Source organism: Bos mutus, chromosome 19 (assembly GCF_027580195.1).
Source record: "Bos mutus isolate GX-2022 chromosome 19, NWIPB_WYAK_1.1, whole genome shotgun sequence".
NCBI classification, from domain to species: domain Eukaryota; kingdom Metazoa; phylum Chordata; class Mammalia; order Artiodactyla; family Bovidae; genus Bos; species Bos mutus.
In genome coordinates this window covers 41,483,367-41,489,585 of record NC_091635.1, presented here as the reverse complement: position 1 = coordinate 41,489,585, position 6,219 = coordinate 41,483,367, and the positions used below count along the sequence as shown (strand labels likewise).

At 38.1% G+C, this 6,219-nt stretch overlaps 1 non-coding gene across 1 annotated transcript; it reads right to left on the bottom strand.

Annotated features, from left to right (window-relative positions):
- Window positions 1-2,213: 2,213 nt before the first annotated feature.
- LOC138984073 (U6 spliceosomal RNA) lies at window positions 2,214-2,320 on the bottom strand. Its single transcript, XR_011461425.1, has one exon. It is a non-coding gene; the product is annotated as a U6 spliceosomal RNA (small nuclear RNA).
- Window positions 2,321-6,219: the final 3,899 nt, after the last annotated feature.

Genomic DNA, 6,219 nt, shown 5'->3' with positions numbered 1-6,219 from the left:
ATGTCCCCACATCTTGATATGACTCCTCATCCGTCAGAAATCGACTAAAGTAAATGTCGACTTAAGTAAATTTACCCAAGGAAAATTTCTCTAAAGACACTTTCTAGACTCAAAGTGCCATACCACCTTTCCCATGTATTTCCTGTATTTGTTTGTTTCTTTCACAGCACTTGCCACCCATTGTGGCTATTTTATTTGCAGGTTAATTTTTCCCATCTTCCTTACTTATTTGTAAAATCTAAGACTTTTATGTCTTGTTCTCTGAGTTATCCCCAAAACCCAGCACAGAACCTGGCACATGGTAAATGTTCAATATATGTGTATTTTCATTGCATTCCCAGCTCGTGTACTTCCCATAAAGCACATTGGCTCAATGTTGGACAACTCTTCTTTCTTCATCTCCTGTCCATTACTCAAAATGAAATAGCCACTTATTGTTTAGGACTGGCGACATAGAAAATTATTTATCTCTATAATTCAGAAACAGCTGCAGTGTCATGGATCTTAGCAGAATTGTTTCTACTGCTCCAAACTCCACCATGAACATGATTAGTAATGTTTTATTTTGAAAATTCACAGAGATATCATAAGACCAAATCACAAAGTAAAATATAAATATGGCATTCACATTCTGAAGGGGACCTACGCATTTTGCCCAGGCATGACACTAGAAATAACAAGACTGTAGTGTGCACCTCAAACTTAGTAAGTTCCAAATATAAATCATCAGTTTCCTTTCCAAACCACGCATATGTGAGTGCTAAGTCGCTTCAGTCATGTCCGACTCTTTGTGACCCTATGGACTGTAGTCTGCCAGGCTCCTCTGTCCATGAGATTCTCCAGGCAAGAATATTGGAGTGGGTTGCCATGTCCTCCTCCAGGGGATCTTCCCGACCCAGCGATCAAACCTGCATCTCCTATGGCTCCTGCATTGCAGGCTGATCCTTTACTGCTGAGCCACTGGGGAAGCCTCTCCAAACCACATGCTCCTCTTAACTGCCCTCAACATTTCTTTTAGTGGCATAGCTCTACACCTGGCTAATTCTCCAGGCTCAATCTCTAGCTCTCCTTTTTTCTCCCTTTACTCTTTCTTCCTAGGAGAGCTTACCCATCTCCAAGCCTAAAATCTTATCCCTACAGTGTTATTTCTAAAATATGTCCCTAATCCTCTCCTCTGTGCTCCAGACTCTCAGCTGCCTACTGTTCTATCTTAGAAACATCACAGGCATTTCAAATTTATCACATGTGCCTGCATGCTAAGTCACTTCAGTTGTGTCCAGCTCTTTGCGACCCCATGGACTGTAGCCTGCCAGGCTCCTCTGTCCATGGGATTCTCCAGGCAAGAATACTGGAGTGGGTTGCCATGCCCTTCTCCAGGGGATCATCCCATATCTTTATCCATTCATCTGTCTGTAGTCATTTAGGTTGCTTCCGTGTCTCGACTGAGTGCAGCTATGAACATTGGGTTGCATGTACCTTTTCGAATTAGAATTTTCTCCAGATATATACCCAAGAGTAGGACTGCAGGATCATATCTCCAGCATTTCTTGGTGGACGTCTTAATGATGGCCGTTTTGACTGATGTGAGGTGGTACCTCTTTGAAGTTTTGATTTACATTTCTCTAATAATTAACAATGTTGAACATCTTTTCATGTGCCTATTTACAATCTGTGTGTCTTCTTTAGAGAAATGTCCATCTTTTTTTTTTTAGTTGTATGAACTGTTTGTGTATTTTGGAAATTAAACCTTGTTGGTCACATAATTTGCAAATATTTTCTCTCAGTCCATAGGTTGTCTTTTCATTTTGTTTATTGTTTCCTTTTCTGTGCAAAAGCTTGTAAGTTTAATTAGGTACCATTTGTTTATTTTTGCTTTTATTTCTATTGCCTTAGGAGACTGACCTAAGAAAATATTGGTATATGTCTGAATATTTTGTCTATGTTCTTCTCTTCTAGGAGTTTCATGATACCATGTCTTATATTTAAGTCTTTAAGCAATTTTGAGTTTATTTTTACATATGGTGTGAGGGAGTGTTCAATTTCATTGTTTTACATGTGACTATCCAGCTTTCCCAACATTACTAGCTGAAGAGACTGTCATTTTTCTATGTATATTCTTGCCTTCTTTGTTGAAGATTAATTGACTGTAGGCATGTGGGTTTATTTCTGGGCTCTCTATTCTGTTCCATTGATCCATATGTCTGTTTTTGTGCCAATACCACACTGTTTTGTTTTGGTTTTTTGTTATCCTTGCATAGGGACCATGCTAATCTTCTCTGTATTATTCCAATTTTAGTATATGTGCTGCCAAAGCAAGCACAATACCACCCTGTTTTGATTTCTGTAGCTTTGTAGTATTGTCTGAAGTCTGGGTGGGTTATGCCTCCAGCTTCATTCTTTTTCCTCAGGATAACTTTGGCAATTGTGGATCTTTACAGTTCAGGGGTCGCAAAGAGTCGGACACAACTGAGCGACTGAACTGATGCTTTTATATAAATTTTAGGATTATTTGTTCTAGTTCTGTGAAAAATGTCATGGGTAATTTGATAGGGATTGCATTAAATCTGTAGATTGCTTTGGGTAGTATGTCCATTTTAACATATTAATTCTTCCAATCCAAGAGCATAGGATATCTTTCCACTTGTTTGAATCATCTTTAATTTTCTTTATCAATGTTTTGTGGTTCTGAGCATATAAGTATTTCATCTTCTTGGTCAGGTTTATTGGTAAGGTTTTTTTTTTTTTTTGGATGCAATTTTAAAAGAGGTTATTTTTGTACTTTTCCTTTCTGATATTTCATTGTGAGTATAAAGAAATGCAGCCTTCCTAACACCATACACAAAGATAAACTCAAAATGGATTAAAGATCTAAATGTAAGACCAGAAACTATAAAACTCTTAGAGGAACATAGGCAGAACACTCAATGACATAAATCAAAGCAAGATCCTCTATGACCCACCTCCAACAGTAATGGAAATAAAAACAAAAGTAAACAAGTGGGACCTGAATAAACTTAAAAGCTTTTGCACGGCAAAGGAAACTATAAGCAAGGTGAAAAGACAATCCTCAGAATGGGAGAAAATAATAGCAAATGAAACAACTGACAAAGGACTAATTTCCAAAATATACAAGCAGCTCTTACAACTCAATACCAGGAAAACAAACAACTCAATCAAAAAGTGAGAAAAAGACCTAAACAGACATTTCTCCAAAGACATACAGATGGCTAACAAACACATCAACAGATGCTTAACATCACTCATTATTAGAAACATGCAAATCAAAACTACAATGAGATATTGCCTCACACCTTTCAGAATGGCCATCATCAAAAAGTCTACAAACAATAAATGCTGGAGAGGGTGTGGAGAAAAGGGAATGTAAATTAATACAGCCACTATGGAAGATAGTATGCTGCTGCTGCTAAGTCACTTCAGTCCAACTCTGTGCGACCCCATGGACTGCCGCCTACCAGGCTCCTCTGTCCATGGGATTTTCCAGGCAAGAGTACTGGAGTGGGGTGCCATTAGGAATAAAACCACCCACCATATGACCCAGAAATCCCACTCCTAGACATATACCCTGAGGAAACAAAAATTGAAAAAGATACATGTATCCCACTGTTCATTGCAGCACTATTTACAATACCTAAAACATGGAAGCAACCTAGATGTCCATCGACAGATGAATGGATAAAGAGGCTGTGGTACATATACACAATGGAATGTTACTCAGCTATAAGAAGGAATGCATTTGAGTCGGTTCTAATGAGGTGGATGAACCTAGAGCCTATTATACAGAGTGAAGTAAGTCAGAAAGAGGAAGATAAATATCATATTCTAACACATATATACAGAATCTAGAAAAATGGTACTGAAGAATTTATTTACAGGATAGCAGTGGAGAACAGACACAGAGAATAGACTTATGGACTTGGGGAGAAGGGAAGAGAGGGTGAGATGTACGGAGAGAGTGACATGGAAACTTACTATATGTAAAATAGATAGCCCACAGGAATTTGCTGTATGGCTCAGGAAACTCAAACAGGGGCTCTGTATCAACCTAGATGGGTGGGATGGGGAAGGAGATGGGAGGGAGGTTCAAAAGGGAGGGGATACATGTATACCTATGGCTGATTCATGTTGAAGTTTGACAGAAAACAACCAAATTCTGTAAAGCAATTATCCTTCCATTAAAAAATAAATAAATTAAAAAAAAGAAATGCAGCCAATTTCTGTATAATCTTGTGTCCTGCTACCTGGCTGAATTCGTTTATACATTCTAGTAGTTTTTGTGTGGAGTCTTTAGTGGTGCTCCCTCCTCATCAGCCTTTTGGAAGAGTTTGAGAAGGATCAGTTAAAGTTATTCGATAGAATTCCCTAGTGAAACCATCTGGTCATAGCCTTTTGTTTTTGCAAGGAGTTTTAAAATTACAGATTCTATTTCACTTCTAGTGATTGGTCTGTTCAAATATCTATTTCTTCATGATTCAGTTTTGGTGGCCTGTATGTTTCTAGAAACGTGTCCATTTCTTATAAGTTGTCCAATTCTTTGGTTTATAATTGCTCATCTCCTCTCCTACTCTTATTTGCATTTATTGTATCCTATGTAGTTTCTTCATAGCACTTTATCCCAATTAATATATTTTGATTGGTCTTCTCTACTAGATTTGAGGCAACGTGCGGGCAGGAACAGTGTCTTGTTCACTAAAGTATATCTAGCCCCTAGTGTAGTGTCTGGCACACAGCAGGTGATTAATCAGTTGCTGACTAAATTAAGGTACCTCATTCTGTCTTGGTCTATGTGTTACAAGTATGATGCATTCGCACAACGTTGCTTAGGAGGGAAAAATTCTTATTCCTCCATTTCATGTCCATTATTAAAAAAAAAAAAAAAGTCACTTGTCTGACACTAATGACATAGCCATTTATCTCCATAGTGCCAAAACAGCTGCAGTGTCATGGACCTTAATATAGACAATATTTTTTCCCACGATTAGGGAAATTTAATACTGAATCTTACAGGAGTTTCATAAAGAAATTGAGTCATAAAATACAGAAAGGATTCATAGTAGGAAGGGGTAGAACCTGAAAAGTTTAGCCCGGAGGCAGTAAGATATTTTCTTTAAGCTTCAGAAACCACCATACAGATGTTTCTTTTTGTGCTCTTCCAAGTCATCTCACAAAGATAGACAACATCTGCTGCCTGTGCTGGCCAGAAGTACAAAAGTTGTTTATTAAGGCATGATTCACCCACCCAGAAGCCTTCATTTCCGTGAAGAGGAGAAACAAACTAATTTCACATTAACCAGGCATAGTTATTTGACCTAACGGAAAAATGGGTCCACATTTAACACCCTCTTGGATCTTACATGACATGACAGCGTGCAAAGCAGTGCGGCTGTACTTCAGAACTGCTTTGCATGCCTGGGCTTCCCAGCAACCAGACCTCATTTGTTATGCCCCCAGCAGAAACTCTTCAGGCTAGCTTGAAAGTGCTCAAAGCTATAATAGCATTCAAACAACAAAAAGTCCTCAGATTTCCTTAGTTTCTATCTTTGAAGAGTTCAAAGAGCTTCCACATTTATTTTTTTCTGGTACTTTTCCCTGTCATGCTATGATGTAAGAAGATCTGAGATTAGAGAACCTGGAGTTCAGATAGTTTATTCAAAGCCACAGTGAAATTACATACCACAGTCAGACTCCATTCCCCCGACCTCTCTAGACCATGTAGTTTCCCAAGGGTTTAAGACCCTTTATGAAAAAATTCAAAACTACATATAATTATCAGTCTTGAACATTTTTTTCTAACCCTCTTAACACAGAGGAAAAAATATTACTTTGTGGTTTTTAAATAAAAATGTCTTTGTGAGGACAGACTTCTAAATTGCCTCATTCTAAATTCACATAGAAAAGATCAAAGGAATAAAAATAGAGGGAAAACCTTCCGTATGCCAGAAACTTGGAGGACTGTCTTCTAGTTAGAATATAGAAGGGCTCAATTAGGAGGAATGGTCAGTTCAATATTCCACTTCTGTAAAATATATTATCACCCCAATAGAATTCCATGAACAACCCCTTACTCAAGGTTGAAGGCTAGATGAAAGCAAATGGAGAGCAAGGCAGTGCATATACTCAGATCTGCTTCAGTCTCTGACAGAACCCTCAGCAATTCCTACTTAAATATTAACCAAAGCTGGACGCATATAGACCTCTCCA